The 24,987-nt window shown below is 34.3% G+C and overlaps 1 long non-coding RNA gene and 1 pseudogene across 1 annotated transcript in view; one reads left to right on the forward strand and one right to left on the reverse strand.

Moving 5' to 3' along the window:
- Positions 1 to 24,987, reverse strand: part of LOC111095137 — a 106,333-nt gene that overhangs the window by 70,290 nt on the left and 11,056 nt on the right. The gene's annotated exons all lie outside the window — the stretch shown is intronic.
- LOC119871319 lies at positions 1,012 to 1,112 on the forward strand (annotated as a pseudogene).

The following is a 24,987-nucleotide window of genomic DNA, read 5'->3' on the forward strand; positions in this document are numbered from 1 at the left end:
ATTTTGTCTTTGATTCCAAGAGCATGATATATCTTTCTATTTATTCATTCATTCAATTTTTAAAGTAAGTTCTGTGCTCAATGTGGGACTTGAACTCATGACCCCAAGATCAAGAATTACATTCTCTACTGACTGAGCCAGGCAGGCTCCTTTTTTTATTATTTAAACCTTTATTTTCTTATAATTATGCCCCCCTCAAAAATTACTTTATTTTACTTCCCATTTGTTTTCAAATATGTATTTAATATATGCATACTGATTCTTAAATCCAGTTTAACTTCACTTATTAGTCTAGTAATAACTTCAAACAGTCTATAAATTTCCATGTAGACAATGTATCATCTTTATAGAAGAACAGTTATACTCCTTCCTTTACATTTGTTTACTAATTCCAACATCGAGATATTGTTGTCTGGGTGACCTTCTATTATTGTTTTTTCTCGTGACTACATGTCACATGTACCTGTTTCTTTACAGAATTTCTAGAATTTTCTCCTGCATGTGGAACATGTGAATGATAGATTCTGTCATATATTAGTTACCTCCGAAGAATTCTGGGTTTTGTTGTTGTTGTTGCCCTTTGGTTTTTGTCTTATTCGATACCTAAATTGGTAGGACTCCAACTCAAAACGTAATAAACCTGCCATGGAAGGCAGCTGATGTCTTTGCTAATTATTATTAACCTTGTACCTATTCCTTTGTACTACTGGACTTTACCCACACAGGTTTATTCATATACCAGCCAACAATTTAGACAGAGATGACACATATATTTGAGCCCCTCCCCACACCATGACTCTTTTCTCTCCTTGATTTTTTTCCCCTCACTTTCCAGCTTTCCTGCAAATTCCTCTAACCAGTAGGAATAAGTTTTAATGAGATTTCTGCTCAAATTTAACCAACCTTATATAAGTTAAACTGGGTGGTACCCTCTGGGAGAAGAGGACCCACACAGACAAAAGTAAAATTTATCCAGTGTACTTTCCTTTCCTAAAGGGTATAATGCCATGCTTGCTTCAGCAGCACATATACAAAATTGGAATGATACAAAAAAAATTAGCATGGTCCCTGTGCAAAACAACACGCAAATTTGTGAAGGGTTCCATGTTTTTAATAGATATGCAAAAAATAAGGAGAAAGTAAGTCAAGTAAATTACTAAAGAAACCCAACAAATTGTGATTGAAGAGAGCAAGAGAATATAGGAACAGAGAAAAACTACCAAAACAAACATGAAACAAGTAACAAAATGGCAATAAATACATACATACCAATAATTACTTTGAAGGTAAATGGAATAAATGCTCTAATCAAAAGACAGGGTGAAGAAATGGATTAAAAAAAACAAACAAGACCCATCTGTACAGAAAGGCATTTCAGACCTCAAGACATATGCAGATTTCAAAGTGGAAGGATGGAGAAGCATTTATCATGCAAATGGATGTAAAAAGCAAGCTGGAGTAGCAATACTTATATTGAAGAAAATAGACTTTGAAACAAAGACTATAACAAGAAACAAAGGAAGACGCTAATCATTCAGGGGACATCCAAACAAGAATATATAACAATTATAAATATTTCTGCACACAACATGGGACCAAATACTTGAAGCAGTTAATAACATACACGAAGGAACCAATTGATAGTAATCCATTAAAGGTAAGAGATTTTAGTATTCCACTTACATCAATGGGTATATTATCCAAACAGAAAATCAATAATGAAATAGACACTTTGAGTGACGCATAAGACCAGATGCATTTAATAGATACATTCAGAACATCCCATCCTGAAACAGCAGAATATATTTTTCAAGTGCACACAAAACTTTCTTCTAAAATACATGACATAATAGGCCAGAAAAATAAGTCTCAACAAATTCAAAAAAGATTAAAGTCATTCCATTTATCTTTTCTGACCACAATGCTATAAACTAGAAATCAACCACAAGAAAGAAATCTGGAAAGACCACAAATACATGGAAGTTAAATAACATGCTACTCAACCATGACCAGGTCAACCAGAAAATCAAAAAGAAAATTTAAAAATACATGGAAACAAGTGAAAATGAAAACATAATGGCCAAAAATCTTTAAGATACAGCAACCACTGTTCTAGAGGGAAGTCTGTAGCAATGCTGGCTACCTCAAAAAGAAAATTTTCAAATAGGAGATCCCTGGGTGGCTCAGAGGTTTAGCGCCTGCCTTTGGCTCAAAGCATGATCCTGGAGTCCTGGGATCAAATCCCACATCAGGGTCCCTGCATGGAGCCTGCTTCTCTCTCTGCCTGTGTCTGTGCCTCTCTGTCTCTCTCTGTTATGTGCCTCTCATGAATAAATAAATAAAATCTTTAAAATTTTTTTTCAAATAAACAATCTAAACCTTACTCCTAAAGGAATTAGAAAAAGAATGAAACTCCAACAAGCAAAACAAAGATAATAAATATTAGAGCAGAAATAAAACAGAAACAAACCAAAGACACCAATAGAACAGATCAATGAAACCTGGAGCTGGTTCTCTGAAAGATTATTAGAATTGATAAACCTTTACCCAGACTCATCAAAAAAAAAAAAAAAAAGAGAGAGAGAACTACAGAACATTATCTATGATGGACATAGAATAATTTTCAACAAAATATTACTAAGATGAATCCAAAAATGCATTAAAAAAATCATTCACCATGATCAAGTCGGATTTATTCCTGGGATGCAAGTGTGGTTCAATGTTTGCAGATCAGTCAACATGATACATATCCATAGAGGAAGGATAAAAACCATATGATTATCTCAACAGAAGCAAAAATAACATTTGACAAAGTAAAACCTCCATTCACGATAAAAACCCTCCACAAAGTAGATTTAGAGGGAACATACCTCAATGTAATAAAGGCCATATATGAAAACCCACAGTGAACATCATACTCAATGGTGTAAAACTGAGAGCTTTTCCTCTAAGGTCAGGAGTAAGACAAGGACGTCCATTTTCACCACTTTTATTCCACATAGTAGTGTAAGTCCAAGCAATAACTATAAGACAACAAAAAGAAATAAAAGGCACCCAAATTGGTAGGAAGAAGTAAAACTTACAATATTTGTAGATGACATGATACTATATATAGAAAACCCTAAAGACTCCACGAAACCTACTTGAACTGATAATCGAATTCAGGAAGGCCATAGGACATCAATTCAATATATAGAAATCTGTTGCATTTTTTTAAGTTTTTATTTATTTATTCATGAGAGACACACACAGAGAGAGAGAGAGAGAGAGAGGTGGGGGGGGGGGGGCAAAGACACAAGCAGAGGGAGAAGCAGGCTCCATGCAGGGAACCTGACGTGGGACTTGATCCTAGGACTCCAGGATCACGCCCTGGGCTGATCCACTGAGCCACTGGGGCTGCCCATGTTGCATTTCTAAACACTAATAATGAAGCAATAAAAGGAGTAATTAAGAAAGCAATCCCATGCACAACTGCACCAAAAAGAATAAAATACCTAGAAATAAATTTAACCAAAGAGGCAAAAGATCTGTACTTTGAAAACTATAAAGCATTGGTGAAAGAAACTGAAAAGGACACAAAGGAGAAGACGTTCCATGTTCACTGGTTGAAAGAACAAATATTGTTAAAATGTTACCATACTAACATTTGGTTACCATACTAACCAAAGCAATCCACAGATTCAATCTCTCTCAAAATACCAACACCATTTTTCACAAAACTAGAACCAATAATCCTAAAATTGAATCCCTGAATAGCCCAAAAACAATCTTGAAAAGGAAAAACAAAACTGGAGATATCATAATCCAGGTTTCAAGTTACACTACAATGCTAGAGTAATCAAAACAGTATGGGACTAGCACAAATATAGACACACAGATTGATGAACAGGATAGAAAGCCCAGAAACAAACCCACAATTACATGGTCAATTTTTGATAAAAGAGGCAAAAATATGCAATGAGAAAATGTTTCTTCAACAAATGGTGTCAGGAAAACTAGACAGCTACATGCAAAAGAATGAATCTGGACCACTTCCTCACACCATACACAAAAATAAACTCAAAATGGATTAAAGACCTCTCAGGTATAAAACCATAAAAATCCTAAAAGAGAATACAGGCAATAATTTCTGACACTGGCCATAGCAAAATTTTTCTAGACAAGTCTCCTGAAGCAAGGGAAATAAAAGCAAAAATAAACTATTGGGACTACCTTAACATAAAAAGCTTCTGTACAGTAAATGAAAGACTCAACAAAACTAACAGAATGGGAGAAAGAGATTTACAAGTGAATTATCAAATAAAGGGTTAGTATCCAAAATATATAAAGAACTAATACAACTCAACACAGAAAAAACAGGGCAGCTCAGGTAGCTCAGGGGCAGCCCGGGTGGCTCAGCAGTTTAGTGCTGCCTTTGGCCCAGGGCATGATCCTGGAGACCTGGGATCAAGTCCCGCTTCGGGCTCCCTGCATGGAGCCTGCTTCTCCCTCTGCCTGTGTCTCTGCCTCCCTCTCTCTGTGTCTCTCATGAATGAATAAATAAAATCTTAAAAAAAAAAAAACAATCAAAAAACAATCAAAAAACAATCAAGAAATGGGGAGAAGACCAGCACCCTGGTGGCTCAGATGGTTAAGTGTAGGGTTCTTGATTTCCAGTTCAGGTCATGATCTCATGGGTTGTGGGATCAACCCCTCAGTCAGGCTCCACATTCAGCAGGGGATCTGCTTCAGAATCTCTCTCTTCCTCTGCCTTTTCTCACCCCATGAGCTCTCTCTCTCTCCCTCTAAAATAATATAAATCTTTAAAAAATGGGCAGACATGAATACACATTCTCCAAAGAAGACATCCACATGGCCAACATATACATGAAAAGATGCTCAATATTTCTCATCATTAGGGAAACGTAAATCAAATCTCTAATGACATATCACCTAATACCTGTGAGAATGACTAAAATAAAAAATACAAAAAACAGTAAGTGTTAGTGCGGACGTGGAGAAAAAGGAACCCTCTTGCACTGTTGGTGGGAATGCAGACTGGTGCAGTCACTGTGGAAAACAGAATGGAGGTTCCTCAAAACTTTTAAATGGTACTACTCTATGACAGTAATCACACTACTGCATAGTACCAAAACAATACAAGAATGCTAATTTGAAAGGATATATGCACTTCTATGTTATTGCAACACTATTTACAACTGACAAATTATGGAAACAGCCTGAGTGTCCATTCATAGATGAATGCATAAGCACATACGCACATGCACAAACACAAGAATATTATTCAGCCTGTACAAAGAATGAAATCTTGCCTTTTGCAACAACAGGGAAGGAGTTAGAGAGTATTGTGTCAAGAAAAATCAGTCAGAGAAAGACAAATACCACATAATTTTACACATATCTGAAATTTAAGGAACAAAAAAAAATCAAAAGAAAAGGGGGTGAGAGAGACTAACCAAAAAAGTGGACTCTTAACTATAGAGAACAAATGGATGGTTATTAGAGGGGAGTTGAGGGAGAATGTGTAAAATAAGTGATGGGGATTAAGAGCAATGAGCACTGAGTAATGTATAGAAGTGGTGAATCACTATATAGGATGCTTGAAACTAATATAACACTGCATGTTCACTATAGTGAAAATAAAACTTAAAAACTTAGGAAAAAGGGTATAATGTCATCCTATGTCTATTTTCAGTCATCTTTCACTATCATCAAAAATATATTTATGTATATTTCCTTACTAGTTTATAATTCTGGGCAGTCTGATTAAAATACTCTGATATTATTGAAATCACAATCCCCTTATATTTTTATATTTGTTTTCTTAATAGTTTTCTCAAAAGTGTGATTTTTTTGGTTACTTTTTCATTCTTTAATGAATTGGAAAGTGGGCTTCTCTAAAAGATATGTTCACTTACAATTCTTGACTTTATTTGGAGAAAGGGTCTCTGCAGACATATTAAGGATTTTGAGATAATCATTCTGGATCATCCAGTTGGGCCCTAAGTACAGTAATGGGAGTTCTTATAAGAAAAAGAAGAGGGAGGGATGCCTGGGTGGCTCAGTGGTTGAGCATCTGCCTTTAGCTCAGGTTGTGATCCCAGGTCCTGGGATCGAGGCTCACATTCAACTCCCCCCAGGAAGCCTACTTATCCCTCTGTCCATGTCTCTGTCCCTCTCTCTGTGTCTCACATAAATAAATACATTAAAAAAAAAGAGAGAGAAGAGGGAAATTTGAGACCAATAGAAGAGGAATAACTCACACAGAGTCCGAAGGAGATATGTAAGTTACACAGCCACAAGCCACTAAAACCTAAAGCTACCATAAAAGCCACAAGAATCAAGTAAAGATTTTCTTCTAGTGCCTTTGAAGGGAGCACAGACTTGCTGATATTTTGATTTCAGATTTCTGGCCACCAGAGCAGTGAGAAAATACATTTCCACTGTTTTAAGCCACTCAGTTTATGGTAATTTGTTACAACCTTCCTAGAGAAAGGTGTAATCAGTTTTGGGCTCCTATAACAGCATACCATAGACTGAGCATCTTATAACCAACAACATTTTATTTCTCATAGTTTCAGAGCTTGAAAGTCCAAGGTCAGGGTGTCAGTATGGATTTTGGTGAGGGTCCACCCTTTTCCACGTTACAAACTTTTTATTGTATCTTCACATAGTATACAGGGCAAGAGAGCTCTCTGGGGTCTCTCTTATAAGGAACTAATTCCACTTTTATGAGATCTCCCTCATGACCTAATCACTTCCCCAAACCTTACCTCATAATGACATCACAATAGCGGGGTTAGGATTTCAACATATAAATTTTTTTTGGCGAGAGGGTGGCATAAAAATTCATTCAATTGCAGAAACTAGTACAATATTTTTAAATGAGTAATAGAAAGTTAAGTACTGGCTCTGTGTGAAAAGTAGCAGGTTTTGGTTGAGGTGTATTATTGTAGGTTGATTCATTATTCTGTGATATTCAATTGCCAGAAAGGGAGAGGGCTTTTACCATAACCTGAACCAACTATTTTAGTTTTCTAAGATTTTTTAATATAAATTATCTAGACCAGAATACTCAAATATTTGTCCGGAAGACAAATGACTATCTCTGAGATTCAGTCTACAAGAGACTGATTGTCTTTTTTTTTTTATTTTGGTACAATTTTTCAGTCCTTTTCATGTCTCAGTGCACTTTCCTTTAATAACTAAGGATTCACATAATAACCTAGAATTCAAGATTTGTGACGGTTCCTTTTCTTACCACCCACCCCTTTTTTGTTCTCATTTTAAGGTGTCTTGAAAAGGAACCGATTTAAATAGGGCCATTTTACCATCTTAGGGGGAAATACTGCTAGATATTTAAGTGTACATTCAAAAAATCTTGCCTTATTTTATGGATGAGAGAACTGAAATCCAGAGGCTTTAAGTAACTTATTCAAATATACATAACCAGTGAGTGGCAATTCCAGATTTCTAATGCAGATGTGATTGCACCATTCTTAGAAATTCTCTGCTTCACATTTTTCCAGCAAACAGTTGAGTACCAAATATTGGCTAGTCAATAAATACAAATACATAACATTTTTCTAGGTAACATGAAAAGTTAGAGGAGGTATGATATTGTGTCTCTCCCTCCAAAACATCTATAGTTAAATAGTGCCATATAAGGATATTAGGAAATGTTTAATTTCTATAGAAATTGAAAATAATTTATACACATTTTGTGTCTAATTGAATATCCTGGAATATGTGTTTTATATGAGTAGTAATATCCTACAGAAAATAACTATAAACTGAACCCTAAAATATTTGTCATTTGTTGACAACAGATTTTCTGTATGTATCCTACCTAAGGGTTTTGTGCTCTAAGAGCCAGACAAAGCCACCGCACTAGTTCTGACAGCCTAAGTCTGTCTGCACTGTATCTGAATTTTTTACTCACCATTTGTTATACTGCTAATAAAAACAGTATAAAATACTATCTTGTCACATTAAATCTGAAAAAGAAATCTTGTTATATTTCAAGAAATGATTTAATATTTTATTACCTAAAATACTGGTGTAGAACAAAGTTTACCACCATTCCTGCGGGCTGCTAACTAAATATTGATTGGGGCAAAAGTTGCAACATTAACTGCATGGGAAAGGCTTTTCAACTTATAGTACAAAAGAGTACTGTGTGTTTAGGTGCCTTATGACTAAATCAATAAAGCCCAGCGAAGGATCAGAATCCCACATATTTTCAAGTCTAACAATGATGCCTCTAGCTATCTATAGTACTTGAATATCTTTAAGTTATTAATGTAAAGGACCATCTTAAAAAGTAAATAAATGGAAATGCAGAATGGAAATAAAGAAATCATATCCTTGATCATATCTTTTAAAAAGTTATATTAAAATGGCAGTACTATAGTAATTTAGTTTAGAGAGAAAATAAAGCTGTTATATTTCTAGTAAGCCATTAAATAACTGGTTTTTGTTCTTTAGATTATCTGTAATTGAGACAAAATAATAGGTTTTATCTAGAACTGACTTAGGGTATTTTAGAAGTCAAAAATAAAGCAATCCTTGAAACTAAAAATCCTAAAATATTTCTTAAAGACTGCTCTTCATTTTCCTATACTATTGTTATCAATACACCAAAATATATTAAGATATAACACCAAATTTGGTAGTCCTTTTTCAAATACATGGAATCAGGATTCAAAGCGAATGACTTTCACAGTATGACTATTTTCTTATCCCATATCTCTTGAAGGCTTTTTTGATGGCAGGAAAGAACTGATTGTTCTATAATATTCAAGCATCCTGTAATACAGTAAATGAAAAAAACTGTTTCCAGTACCACCTTCTAGCTTAAGTTAAATATATATGTGTGTATTTTTTGGCTGCAATAGGAAACCTCTAGAAATAAAAAAATTGTCATGATTTTCAGAATGCTCATTTTATCAGAGAGAGAATAACATTTCCAGGAAAACTATTCAGTATTTAATTCCCTAAATGACTATTTAGAAATCACCTATGATTTATCCATGTACTTATTTTTTTTCTAAATGTTTATTTTACTTTCACTATACTAATTTCCTGTTCAACTACTCTAAGGTCCTTTTTTTTTTTTTTTTAAGAGTGTATTTATTTATTCATAAGAGACACAGGCAGAGGGAGAAGCAGGCTCCCTGTGGGGAGCCCAATGTGGGACTTTATCCAGGGAGTCTGGGATCACACCCTGAGCCAAAGGCAGAAGCTCAACCCCTGAGGCACCCAGGCCTCCCAACACTCTAAGGTTCCTAAGTCATTTATTAAAAAATTAGAAAATTGCAACCAAAAAAAAAGTTAAGCATTACGACTCCCAGTTCTTATCCTGGGACAAAGGCTGGCATAGTGATAATATTTGAAAAAATTAGAAAGAAGGAAAGAAGAAAGGAAAAAAAAGGAAGGAAGAAACTAATAAGATCTAGAATTTCCAGTGAGAATGTGAGACATCACTGATAAATAGCTTAAATTTACTTTGCAAGTATCGCATACCTATTCCTCTGTTAAAAGGAGCAAAGAAAAATCGACTGACGCTATTTCCCCCAAGACTTAGGTTACCTCATCTAAAATGCTCTTCTTAGTGGGCAGCCGGATGGCTCAGCGGTTTAGCACCTGCCTTCAGCCCAGGGCGTGATCCTGGAGACCTGGGATCGAGTCCCACGTCAGGCTCCCTGCATGGAGCCTGCTTCTCCCTCTGCCCATGTTTCTGCCTCTCTCTTTCATGAATAAATACATAAAATCTTTAAAAAATAAAATGCTAATAGTGATTATTCCCAACACTGGTTGTCTAGAAAAGAGGACAGAATGACCTCAGTAGGTAAGTTAGCAGTAGTACGAGACAAAGTGGCCTTTAAGATTCTGTTGGAATGCCACTCAAAAAGACTCTGCTTCTAAAACCTTAAGTCTGTATTTGTGTGCATGTGTGTAGCTTATGTGCCTCGGTTTCAAATGACCTACTCTATGCCAAAAAGGAAACAGAAGAGTTAAATCAAGTACATCTGAATCATTATGGAATTAAAAGTGGATATATCCACAAAGGTACATTAAGGAATGCACGTTGTTAAAGCTCACATCAGGTCTGGAGCTCAGAGCCACAGTGACTTTGTCTATAAATCTAGAGAAGGCATGGCTATTGTTCCTCTATCCATCCTCATCCATACTTTGAAAGAAATGATCATCTTTTACTCTAGTCTTTACTCTTGTTTTTTCCTAACAAGATCAAAGCAGGTTTCTTCCCACAAGTTTCTAGAATGCACACAGGTGAGGATTAGACCCAACCTACATAGGTCACTAATTAATCAATCAGATCACCACCCCATGACCACTTGCAAACCAGTAACCTTCTATTTTCTTAATATTTTAGTTGCCAAATTTGACTTTGCCTCATAGTAATAAAGCCTCTCTCCCAGAGTGCAGCTTATATAGCTCAAGAACCTAACCAGGTTTGTCAGTGACAAACATGTTTCTGTATTTGAGGTTTTCAGATTGTATGATTTAAATACCCAAAATGCAGTAGTTAAGAAATTTTGAGTCTGTGTTCAACTCTGTTTTTGAGCCATGAAGTCTTGAATACTTCCAACAGACTTCTGCATAGCACAAATTCTTGTGAAACTGCTGTGACAAATCGCATGCTTGCACTTTGGGCATCTAACTTCATAAAAAACCTCTCTTCCCCCTTCTCCCCATTTCAGTAAATTCTTAAAAGTGGGAAATCATTTCTTCCTAAATATCTTTAAAAATGATCTAGGAAAATACATGGGCTTCAAAGGTGTGGGACAATTTCCAAGTTCTGCTCCTTACCAGATCAGGGATTTTTTTGAGGGAGAGAGTCGATTTGTACAGATCTCAAATCCCTTACCTCTATAATAATTATAAAATAACAGACTCATTTCCAAATTGTTGTGAAGGCTGAGGAAATACTGTAGGTGGAGAGACCAAATACTGTGTCACATTACCTTCTGTTGTTTATAGTGTCTGAATCAGACCCAATAGTCCCTATTTGACCAGAAGGTAAGTGTCCACCACCTACTCCACCTATAAGCAGTAGACCAATCATTAATTTCTACTTCAAACCAAGGCTACTGGAACTAGCCTTTGAGAGAGCAATAGTTTTTAAACCAGTATGTCACATTTAGCAAATGGGGCATGCAATATCTCAATTCCCATATCTCAATACCTCAACTGCAGATGGCCTCTCTCCAAATTGAAGGATAACAAAGATAGACTTTTCTTTATTCAGAACAGCCTACCTTGTTTGATTCTCAGAAAAATCCCTTAAGAGCAAGTAAAATTTACCTAAGGTTACATTAGATTTTAAAGTGTGACTCTGAATTCAGTTGGCAACTTAAAGCTCTTTTCTCTTATTAAAAACTGTATTTTCCCTCAAAATCAAAGAGCTGTTCCCTGAAAGTAATAAAAAGGTCAAGTTTGGGATAGAATGATTTCCATCAGCCAAAATATCAAAGTTTTCATGCCTACCCTTATGCCAGAACACTTAGAAATAAGGAGTTAAGTGGTATAACTCTAATATTGTTAATTCTTTCAATTATCTTTTTCTTGAGCAGCAGTTCTTAAAGTTAGTGAGAAAATGCTTAGTGGTCCCTAAGAGCTATGAGCAGTCCAAGACGAACTCCCTTTTCTGATCACATACCTGTGTAAGAATGAATTTTCTTTCAATACTTCAACTAAAGCAACATGTCACCAGAATGAATGCAGAAATAGATATGAGAATTCAGATGTCTTCTCATAAGCCAGACATTAAAGAAACTGCAAAACTTTAAACAATGCCATTCTTCTTGCTAATTTTTGGCTTTCAAAAATAAGGCTTTTTTATTAAAAAATCTTTTATTTATATTAACAAATAATCGGTTTCCTATGGCTGTTATATATAAACTTTTTTTAAAAAATTTCTGATTTAACCTCTAGCTGGTTATCAATGTATTGTTAAAAAAAAAAAACCCAAAACCTCATATGTGGAATTTAAGAAATGAACAGATGAACAAAGGGAAAGGGAAGGAAAAGTAAAATAAGATGAAAATAGAGAGGGAGGCAAACCATAAGAGACCTTGAACCCTAGAAAACAAACTGAGGGTGGCTGGAGGGGAGGTGGGTTGGAAGGATGGGGTAACTGGGTGATGGGCATTAAGGACAGCAGTTGAGATAATGAGCACTGGGTGTTATATGCAACTGATAAATCACTAAATTCTACCCCTGAAACATACAGTATATGTTAACTAAATGGAATTTAAATAAAGAGAAAGAAAGAAAGAAAGAAAGAAAGAAAGAAAGAAAGAAAGAAAGAAAGAAAGAAAGAAAGAAAGAAAGAAAGAAAGAAAGAAGAAAGACAGACAAGACCACAAGCTCACAATGGCATCATTGAGGCTGAATCTTCAAACTGGAGCTTAATACCTAATCTAACTGCATTTTTAACCTCCCCCAGAAACTTACTTTTCACTATTCAAGAATTTTCCCGTAAATACCATTAAAGTAATCTGCTACAGGGGCCTTCTCCAACCCCCAGAGGAAGATGAGGTAAATCTGCATAATAAATGCCCTTGTTCTTCCTCCTAGGGGAAAGCAACCATGCCTAGAAAAATCCTTTTCTTTTGCTAATAACTTTCTCATCCCACCCTCCTGTAAAAACCCTCCATTTTGTACTCCTTAGAATCCCCCTCTACTTGCTAGGTGGGAGGCTGCCGGATTCCTGAATTGTTTAAGGAAGCCAATAAGTTGAATTTAGTCAGTTTCCATTTTGTATTTTAACAGTATACATAATACATACACACAAGCCTGCTGGGTGTCCTCAATAATTTAAGTATTTAAAGGGATCCAGAGCAAAAAGTGAGTGTTCCCATATTCAAACAATCCGATGCCTACATTCAATCTTTTTCATATTTCTTCTGCCAAAGGCTCACATCTTGAGGCACATACAATCAAAATAGTAACAACACCACATAGCTGTACAGAAATTTGTAGTTTTGGGATCCCTGCGTGGCGCAGCGGTTTGGCGCCTGCCTTTGGCCCAGGGCGCGATCCTGGAGACCCGGGATCGAATCCCACGTCGGGCTCCCGGTGCATGGAGCCTGCTTCTCCCTCTGCCTGTGTCTCTGCCTCTCTCTCTCTCTCTCTCTCTCTCTCTGTGACTATCATAAACAAATAAAAATTTAAAAAAAAAATTAAAAAAAGATATTTAGAAATTTGTAGTTTTAAAGTGTTTTTATATGTATTACCTTATTAAAACACAGCCTCATCTGTCAGATGAACATAGTTATCATTTGTAATTATTTTGAAAACAGGATAACTTTGATACAAAATGGCTAGAGTATCCTCATAGGTAGCAGTGTTGAAATGAAAGATGAGATCCAGTGGCCTTTAAACTATAAAACCTATAATTAAGGCTACAATTCAATCATGAGGCACACAAAACACATGTTCCCCATTCCACTCCCAAGATTAAATTTTCATCAATAAAGGCAAACCTCTGAGAAATATACTTTCTTGTTCTTAGTGTAAAGTATGTTTACTCAACTTAGTATAGTGTAAAGTATGTTTACTCAACTCAGAGTATGTTTACTCAAATAAAATAAGCTTCTAGAAAGATTGAAATAATCCAAATCTTTAGCAGCAATTCTTAATGGGCTTAAAGTTTACCATGCCATTTATTCCTACCTGTGGAAAAATTCTAATCTCCATCCTTGTTCATCATATTGTATCTTAGTTGGAGGCATAGCAAATTGGTAACTGCTATGCACTCGTATTGCTATGACTCTGAATTGGTTTTTGATTTTAATATTCATGACAAAATATTACTTGGTTTTAGCATCTCACAGAGACCTAGATATCTGGGGTATTAATTCACAGAGTGACCTCAGATTGTACCTCTGGTGGTATAAATACCTAAGTTACGTAAGATAACTTCTTACGTAAATACCTACCTAAGTTACGTAAGGTAACTTCTAGAGAAGATAGTTCTCCTGTTTTGAGTGAATTTAATGTTTTCCTGAAGATCTGTAAATTCTGGGAGGTAATATGTAATATGGTTTTGTTACCCCATAATATAATTGATGAGGGAACAGAAGGCTATCTGAGGACAAACCACAAGCTGACACCCCCCAACTGAGCCCCCCCAACCCAGAGTGGGGATATGTGTGGCATTTGTCAGGTACTCCTGGCTGCCCTAAAACTAAGGGAAAGGAAAACAAATAGTTAATTTATAGGGTTAGTCCTCTAGACTATAGTCTATATAGTCCTCTAGACTGGAGTCTCCCAGAGTTTACAAAATGTCTTAGTGATTTACAAGATAAAAGCATTCTTATCAATAACCTAACTTCCAGAAGGAAACCCCCAACTATCTTAATGTTAATTCTTTACAACCCTAATTTGACAATGGCAAGGTCTCCAGTATCTTTTAGGTTCTCTTTATCATGCAAAATTATTTTGAAAACCTCCCTTCCTTTTCCTTACCTCCCTCAACTCCCAAGTATTTAATCAGCCACTCCTCACAACCCCCAGGCAGCCGCTCTTCCTGCCCATGGGTCCTGTCCCCTTCTTTAATAAAACCATCATTTTCCATCAAAAACATCTCAAGAATTCTTTCTTGGTCATGGCTCTGGATCTCACCACACCAAACCTCACGTATATTCCAAAACTACACCATAATGATAATTATAAATAGTCTACCATGGGCATTATTTTATGTTAGCTTTTTTCAAAAAAACTTTTACATTTTAAATGTTAATATTTATTTTATATATATATGTAATACACATGTAAATATATATGCATATATATTATAAATAATACATATACATTTACAAATATACAATATTTCATAAATGTATTCACACCATTACATGGGATTGGCATTGCAAAGAATGCACTTTGGCAGATAATGCATATTGTCCTTTTTAATTTTGATCTAGGTATAAAAGAGAGATTATGGTACTTTTCTCATTGTTCCAGTTGATAACTGAAATTTTCCAATATTAACATGGAGTAAGTACAAGAAGCTTTTAAATCTAGAGAATCATACTGCTTTATTGCATTTTTGTTTTTGGCTTCATTGCCTTCTTCTGACTTCAAATCTGGTCTGGCTCCTCTCAATAATCTTTTTTTTTCTCTGTTCTTTATGAGGTAAACATAAATTTAGATTTTTTTTTTTCAAAATATTCCAAAATAGGGTTAAAACAACTGAGTAAGTGAATAGGTGAGACTGGTCTATTGACTCTGAATTATTAGCTTTATTTTTCCATGTGATGTCCAATCCCATAGCCACTTCTCAGGGACTCTATTTCCAGTACATTTCTCTCAACAGTCCACTTCTTTCTAATGCAACACCACAAGGCTATTAAATTACACCATCATCTGGTGCCTACTGCACTCATCTCCAGTTCCTTGCTTATAGTTGTACCCCTACAAAAAAATTTCTAAAGATTATCACTCATTGTTTAAAACACTGATTTTTTATTTTTTTTTAAATTAAAAAACCATTTTCTTAATCATTTAAAAAAATCCTTAACTTGACTTAAAATTATCTTTCTGGTGCCTGTTTAATATTTCTCAATGTCTACCTCTTTCCTTTCATCCATTTGTTCCACCACATTGGACTTCATATTCCTCCAAGCTAGTTTTTGCCATAGGATCTTTGTGCTAGCTTCTCACTCTGCATGATATACTTTCTTACTGACTCCCAATGTAAAATGGCCACATAATCAATTTGCCTAGAATTTTCCAATATCTAATATTCAATTTTTTAGTAAAATTCCATTTCTTTCCACTAAAATATACTCAGTAAATGTTATGCTGTTCTTTGCCATCTAGTTTCTGATATATAGTGAGAAATAAATATTCACACAATTAATGTTGAGTGAATAATTAACAAAGCAAATAACCAAAAAATCAATTAGCCTGATTATACAGAAAATAATTTCTTAGCAGATTTACTCTTAGTTAGGCATTTTTTAGCATTCTGGCTAATGAAACAAAGATTTCCCAACTTAGAATTTTTTGTTTCTGCCAGGACTAAGCTTTGCTTTAAAGGGAAAGAAGGACATTTTTCTATTACAGTGTAATTTTAACTATAATACAATTCTGAACAATTATCACAAGAGCCACATTGAGCTGAGCAATATGAAATGATTTAGCTTATAGCCACAGAAAGTATTCTCTATATCCTCCAATTAAGGAATTGGGGGGAAATGTCCGCTTCTTTTCAACAAAAACTATTTTTAAATGAATCATCATGGCTAAATTGTACTATAATAAAGTAGTATTTTAAGAATAGCTTTGTCAATTTGAACACACTAGTGATGATCTCCTCTTTATCACTACGTCAATGATACTGGTAGATACTAATATGTAATTATTTGAATCAAACTTTTGAAACAAGCATCTTTTAGTAATTTTTCAATATTGCTATTTCACATTGAGTACCAGATGTCAGAAGAGTTGAAAACATGTTTATTTTAGTCTCTTGGTCCTTCAAGATTTTTATGACTCAATACTATCCTCATCTTGCATGGATATGTATTTAGCCTCATTGAGTGAACAGGCTTTGAGGAGCAGCAATCTGCATACTTCTAAAAGAAATGATTTAGCCACCTGCACTTTTGGAAAATTGTAAAAAAAAAAAAAAAAAAAAAGGAAAAAAGGCTATAGAAAACTTTCTAAGGCAGGAAATATCAATAAATAATATTTTAAAGATTTTGGATCTCTGAGGAATATGGAGCCTCATTAAGGTTCAAGTTCTTAAATTTAAAGAGAAATAGATATGAAGTGAGCTTGATGATTCACAGATCTGGAAGAAAGTAAGTTAGCAAAGTTTAATGTGACTGCTATTTCAGAAGAAATGACACAATAAACTTTGCAATTTCCAAACAACAAGTTCAAATTAGCTTACGCTGCCAATATCCCTTCCTGTCTCTTTCTCTTTCTCTCCATGCTTCCAACACAACCTATTCCTCCCATACTTTGAACTCTCAATGCACATAAGCTATTAGAGGGTCTGGAAGAAACTTAACTTCATTCCATTCATATCTGCTTCATCCATGACTCCGAGAAGCACATTGATGCAGAATGCAACTTGGGAAACTATGATTCATATGGTAAGACTTGATTAACTGGAATTCCATCAATATGAGAAGAACTATGCCTGAGCTTATGAGTTAATTCTTCAAAGCCATCAGAGAAAATTACAGAAAACTTATAGATTTTATACAACTAATGAGAAGTAACTTTGGGGGAACTTACTCTAAAGTCTGTTATTTTGAGTTACAGATTAAGTTATGAATTATTCTCATTTCCCCAGAAAAGCTTAAGATTTCCATTTGATATTTCCTGCTTTAAACCTGGAGAAACTGTGGGATGGATTGTAGTATAAAAAATTAATTGGTAAAGACTGAATTCAACCCAGGTTTAATCTTTTGTAGAGAATTCCAAGGACAACTTCAAATTTAGATTTTTTATGACTTTTAATTCTAATAAGTTATTTCCAATTCCTCCAAAGCTTCTCAGACCACTACTTCTGTAAATATTAATGAAAATATATTTTAATATAATTATTGATGAGTTTCTGAAGATTTGTCTTTCTAGCATATTCGAGATTGTTATTTTTCTCAATTTGCATCTATTTTATTTAACTAAAGCTATGGCCAAACTTACTCTTCATATATATAAGAAGTTGTTCAAGTTATGCTGACAATGCCCTTAAAAGTCTAATTTTAAGAGGTGTAGTTGGTAAACTGTTCTATTTCCAGAAAATATTAATATGTTGACTATTCATTGTCATAAAGTATAATTATGTATAGTTGTGTATATTTAGAAAAAGAGCAGTCTTCAAGTCTTACTAACTTTAATGTGCTTTTTCTTTCATAATTACCTTGATCAGTACTGGTTAATTCCCTTGTACTAATGCAGAAGTTTGTAGATGTCAGTAAAAGAGAATAAGGACGATTGTTTAATGATACAATTTTGAACCTACTCTAATATTTATATGTAGGTATATTATGATGTATAAGTCATTTTCAAACTTCATAACTTTATTATTACTGATAAATAGCTTGAAAGACTACCAGCTGACTTTAGTACAAAAGTATGATAAAATTCTGTGGCTTGGATTCATTTGTTTAGGATAATGGTCTAAAAGGTTTTTTTATAGGAGTTGGAACGGTAGAAAAATCTCACTGAGGTGAGATGATAAAGATAAGCAACTTGAGGGAAGGAATAAATAAATACCATTATTTCAGGAATAGGCTTATAATTTCTCTCATTTGAACAGCATATGTGCCATACTTTTTATCACTAGTTCTTAAAGTACTGTCCTTGGACAACATAAAGTAAAATCTTTTTGGAATATTTATGTTATAAGTAGGTTACAAATCCAAGCTCTACACTTACTGAATGACTTAGGATGAACATTTAAAAATAATATTTTTTTTTTTTAAAGATTTATTTATTTATTTATTCAGAGAGAGCGAAAGAGAGGCAGAGACACAGGCAGCGAGAGAAGCAGGCTCCATGCAGGGAGCCCGAATGTGGGACTCGATCCCAGGGTCTCCAGAATCACACCCCGGGCTGCAGGTGGCACTAAACCGCTGCGCCACCGGGGCTGCCCTAAAAATAATATTCTTAATGCAATTAATAAGTGAAGTCTGAAAGATAACTTCAGTTATGGTAATCTAACATAAGAAAATTACATGTTAGTCGTTCCCAAAGGGGGTATTTACTCAATCCACAATCCAACAAACTGAATGGATAATGAGGAACATAAATCTACAATAATTTGTAATCGTTTGCAAGAATAACTGTTATGGAATACCAGAACACACTTAAAATAATTCTGGTGATGTACTGATAAAAGTCCTCTGTGTGAGTTATAAAAACTCCAATTATCTATAAATACACATGTACAGTAGGAGCTTTATTGTGGTGCCAAACAATTACTGTGTGGTAGTGAGACTTTGTACTAAAATACTTAGAGTTATGGAAAAATTTACCAAATTAAGTTTAGTTTAGCATAGCAAATATTAGCATTCCTTTTTTATTTAGTTATTAGTAAGTATTCATTTAGTGACATGCAAACCTAAAAGTCTAAATATTGTAATAAATTTCCATTTCGAGACAAAAAGAGATCTGTATTTCAAATCAGTTCTTTGGTCACTGAACTTAGTAGAAGTTTATTACCATTTAGTAAATGTCCTCTAGTCACTATTTTGATAAACAGTTCATGAGAAATCATCCTCGTTCTTAAACTCCAAATTTTCTCTTCTGTCCAGTGATAATTATATTGGTAGCTTAATCTACCTAACAAGAATTGTATTAAAAAAACCTCAGAGTTAATATGAAAATAAAAGTTGATGGGTAATTATCCTAAATGGTAAGTATATTTAATCATTTAACTGATTTGAAATAGATCTGATCACATTTTAGTTTTAATCAAATAGAACTATATTTGTATTTTTACTTTTTTTTTCCCCAAGATTTGAGAGAGGGAGTGAGAAAACGATCACATGTGCGTAAGAGTGCGGGAGGGGCAGAAGGAGAGAATCTAAAGCAAATTCTCCACTAAGCACACAGCCCAAAGTGGGGCTGGATCCCACAACCCATGAGATCATGACCTGAACTGAAATTACCAGTCAGACAATTAACTGACTGAGCCCAAGTGCTCCTCTTTGTGTTTACTTTTAATTTATCCATCCATTTAACAAATTGTATTAGGCACCTACTGTAGATTAGGTGTTCTGTTTATCACAGGGAAAAAAGCCAAAGATACAATCATTGATCATTTGGGGGGTGCCTGGGTGGCTCAATCCATTGGACATCTGCCTTCTGCTCAGGCTGTGATCCTGGGGTCCCAAGATCAAGCTGGGCATCAGGCTCCCTGATAGTGGGGAGTCTGCTTCTCCCTCTCTCTCTCTCTCTCTGCCCTCCTCCTTGTTGTTCTCTCTCTCTCTCTCTCTCAAATAAACAAAATAAAAAATCACTGATCTCTTGGAAATAACTATCTGGTAGGTGGCTACAAATAATTAAATAAATACAAAAATAACCATAAAATTAGAACCATGAATAGCACTATACAATGTCACATGGCGCTATGAACACATTTACCATAGGAGTCTAAAGCTGTAAAACTTGAGATGTGAAGAGCAAATGAAAGCTAAGTGTATGTAGTAATGGAGGTAGCAAGGAGGGTAAAAAGAGTATTTATGAGCAGTGAACAATTATGTAACTATTCCTGAACTGTCCAAATAGACTAAGTTATGATACATTTTCTCAGATAAAATGTTTAAAATTACCTGGGAGAAAATTAGGAAGTTTTAAGGAATAAAATCAGGTTTAACACCTCCATTAATTAACCTTGTCTTTCAGTGTCCAGGCTGAAAAGACAAATTGTATGCTTAACAAAAGAAAATCATTACTCGAATAATATTAATCTTGGATGAAATATGCTATTAGAAAATCAACTAATTAAATCATCTTAGAAGCACATTTTTTTTTATGCTATTGTATCACTCTAAACTGACAACTAAGTAAAATTCCAGAATTTCTGTAGCTAGAGTACAGAGTAAATATTGAAGAACTTGTATGGTCATTTGGATGGGAATGTTTTTTAATGTGCATTTACTTTTAATTCAATTGACCAGGTTTGATAAACAAGAAGTTACTTTAAAACTTATGCAATTTATATCTGTCATTCAATTTGAACACCCAGCACATGGAACCTCTTTTTTAGAGGGAATTTCCACACCAAATGAGGCAAATTCTCACCTCTAAGATGTAGAAATATCTACATTTTCTAAACTGAAAATGTAGATATACACTGTGTTGGTTTGTTGTCAGTTTGGATGGGGCCTGTAACTGAGGTTTCTCCAATCTGAGGCCTTGGGTGATGCCATGGCAACATGAGAAGCCTAAGAAGTATGTTCATATATCCTGTTTTACCAGAGACAGCTCTGGTGCTTGTCTATCGTCCAGTGTAATTATTGCTATTAATAAACCCTTACCCTTGAGAATCCCAGTATGGACAACAGATTATATGGTCCCTTAATCATATGCAATATTCTTCAGTGGTAGTAGGTTCAGCAGGACTAAATTCAGAACTGAGTAGCAGCCAGTAGGTTGAGTGGTAGTTTCAGACGTCCTATGCTAGGCATACAGGCCGTCACTTTTAGTAGCCCCAAAACCAAGTATTTTCTTCTCTCTTAAAAATGTGGGCAACTTGCCTGTTTCTCTTAACCATTTAGTCTTATTTTCTAATTATAGATCCCCAAGAAAAGGACTTCTCAACATTTTGTAACATAGTAAAATCTGCGGTCTTTTGAATGTAATACACTCTTTTTTTTTTAAAAGAATCTTTTGATTTACTTTTTCAGCATTCTGTCATAATTAATTTTAATACTCTTCAATTAAAAATATCTTTGACACATTTCTATAACTATTGCTATTTATAAATAGTTCAAGGGAAAAATGCCTGAGACATCACAAATATTTTTATGCATATAGATTTCATTTAATGTTTCTTGCTATAATCATCTTGGTAACAGACAATACATTAAGATAATTATCATAATGTTGAGAAATAATACCTATGAAACATTAGATACTAATGACTAAAAACATATTTACTGTTTTTCAATATTTAATTTTGTTCACAAAGTCCAAAGACTGAGTTTCTTTGAATTATAATTTTTTTCCGATTAAAAGTTCAACATAATTAAATTCCAAAATAATAAAAGAGAAAATTATGATTTCAACCCTTCGTGGTTACAGAAAATCATTTTAACATATTGCAACTTTAAGTAATGATTTAAGCAAGACTATACCTATTCCTAAATCTGCACTTGGTAACATCATATGGGTAGCCTGAAATTGATCATGGTGGGAAGATTTATATCATGGAAATAAACAAACCTATAAATATGACTTTCATCTCACTCCCTTTCTCATTGGATATCTTGTTGTCACACAATAACCAGCACACCCATGATTTAAAGTTACACAGGAAGTACTGCTCTTTTCCTAATATGGATAAAGACACAGTATATATTTGGATCTAACAAATAATATTACTTTAACTTCTGTCCTTGTATATGTATAGTAGGCTATGATAAGATAATGCTTCTACTTCAAAACTAAGATTCAATTAAATTATAAAATAATAAAGACATCCCAGGGATGCATTTGCAACAAAGACTAGATAAAGTTCTGGAGAGTAAAGAACCTTTTAGATCTTACTTCCAGAACCATTTTTTTTTTCCTCAAGGCATTTGGTAATGGTAGGCTTAAATTGAAGTTTGTGAATCATACAAGCAATGTGTCTCTACTGGGGGAAACAAAAAACAAAACAAAACAAAAAAAAACAACCAAACCCTAGCTGCATGAAACTGGAGGTGCAGCCAGGAATTTGGGGGACAGCACAATATACTGGAGAATTAGGACAAAACTTCTAATAGGAGTTCATCTCCCACAGTCATAAATGCTTAGGAAACAAATATTTTGGTGGGAGTAGAGATAAGTTTCAAGCACATGGTTGTCTAACTCTCAAGGTATTTACCAGTTTTGAAGTCTGTTGGTGTTTTAGGCTGAAGAAGTGTGTTGAGAACAGAGCTCAATTTCCAGTACTCTTTCAGGCCTGAGGAAAAGTTCCAAAGTATGCATTCTAGGATTCCAACTGACCATAAAAACACCAAATCTTACTCACTGGAAAATATCCCCAACTACATTAATCACTACGTGGATTGCGGATTGATATCTATCTCACACCCCAACTTCCTAATAGAGAATATAAGAAAAAATTTTTCTAGTTACAGATAAGATCATCTGAAGCCCATGGTTAATTTATAGGCAAGTTCTAGCATATAACTAATAATTCCCGTAACCGTGAAAAGTAAAGAAAAACTGACTTTTATTCAAGTGAAAAAAGAGAATAGAAACAGACCCATTAGATGATTGAGATATTAAAGATGCAGCAAGGGACTTTGAAATATCTGCCCATGTGTTAACTAAAATATAAGAAAAGATGGACAAAATAGAAGAAAAATATAAAGAGCATAAATGGAAAATAGGAATCTGTAAAGAAAGATAATTCTTTTAAAGATGGTCTTTTTAATAACTGCTGAGTCAAGTAGATATTTACATGAAAAAAGTGTATTTTAATCATGACATCATACTATACCTAAAAATGGATTCTATATAGATAGCTAAATCTAAGTATTTATAGTTCATATAGAAAATACATGACCTTGGAAAAGCCAAAGATTTTTTAAACATGGTATAAAAGATGATAATCACAAAATCAATTAAGATGTTTGCCGACATAGTAAATATTTGCCATTTCTAATGTTCTTGGTTCCTTCTTCTAAATAGGAGTTTCTTTGTAGTGGTATTTCCTTTCAGCCTGAAGAATTCTTTAGCTTTGTTTTGTTTTGCTTTCGTTTTGGTTTTGTTTTCTTAGAGGCCAAGATTCTGGTAAACAGGCCAGAGATTCCTACTATCCTGGCCAGGAATTCTCTGATTTACGTATATATCTAAAAAAGTTTTTGATTCAATGTTAGATGTGGAAAAGGCAGAATTATGGCTCCCAAAGGGGTCTTATTACACATTCTGTAATCAGAGAACTCCTTAGAAGTGAAATGGGCATTAGAACCAGAAGAGATATGATGTCACTAGGAGAGGTTATAGCAGTGTGGGTGCTGGCTTTGAAGAAAACCAAGAGCCAATAAATGTGTGCAGTCAATACAAGCTGGAAAAAGCAAGGAAATGAATTTCTTCTGAAGGCTCCAAAAGAAATACACACAACTTGTTTAGCCTAGTGACATCTATTCAGATTTTGGCCTCCAAAATGACTGAATTTGTGTGGCTTAACACTGAGTTTGTGGTAATTTGTTACAATAGCAGTAGAAAACTACTAGATTCACCTTCATTTTTGTGTATTGTTTTCACTGGCTATAAAAATCTGACATTTCTCTCTCAGCGCTCTGAAGATGTCATTTCATTGTCTACTGACCTCAGTATTTTTTATTTTTATTTTTTTTTATTTTTTATTTTTTTTGACATCAGTATTTTTTAGAAGAAATCAACCATCATTCATAGCTTTCCTCAAATGTATGTGATTTATCATTTTTCTACTTTCAAGGATTTTGTAGTTGTGGGTTTTAGGAGTTTATGGGATGAGTCGGTGTGATTTCATTGTATTTATCTTGTCTGTATTTGGATAAAATTCTTGAATCTTTAGGTGTTTTCCCCTAATTTGGGAACATTCTATTATTTTGTAAAATACTTTTTGTTATCTATACTGTCCTTCTGACATTGTAATTATATGTTTGTTAGATCACTTGATATTGTCTCACCAGACATTGGGCTCTGTTAACCTTTTTTCAGTTTTTCATCTCTCTCTGCTTTGAGTAGAATGATTTCTATTAATCTATCTTCAATTTCACTGACACTTTCATTTGCCACCTTTATTTTTCAATTCAATTATTTTTTTAAATTATAAGATAACATACTTTCAAATTCTAGAATATCCATTTATCCTTCTTTTATGTGTTTGACTTCAATGCTAAAGTATGCTACAATCCAGCAATTCTACTTTTAGGTTTATAACAAGTAGAAATGTGTGCCTATCCTTACCAGAAGACATGCTTTGGAATGTTCACATCAATATTACACTAAAAATCCACTTGGGAAGGATTCAATAACCACCAATTGTGTGATATATGCTTATTCACCCAATTACATACTATATAAAAGTAATAATGAACTATAACTACACACAGCAATATTTATGGGTCTCACAAATATATTAACTAAACTAGGCACAAAGGAGTATGTAACATATTATGTAAAGAATAAAATTTCCTATAAAGTACAAAAATTGATCAATACAGCTAACAGTATTAATAGCTACTTGGGAGTGATATTTGTTAAGCAGAAGTAAGTATGACAGTATTTTGGTGGTGC

The sequence above is a fragment of the Canis lupus genome, chromosome 3 (assembly GCF_011100685.1).
Source record: "Canis lupus familiaris isolate Mischka breed German Shepherd chromosome 3, alternate assembly UU_Cfam_GSD_1.0, whole genome shotgun sequence".
Lineage (NCBI taxonomy): Eukaryota > Metazoa > Chordata > Mammalia > Carnivora > Canidae > Canis > Canis lupus.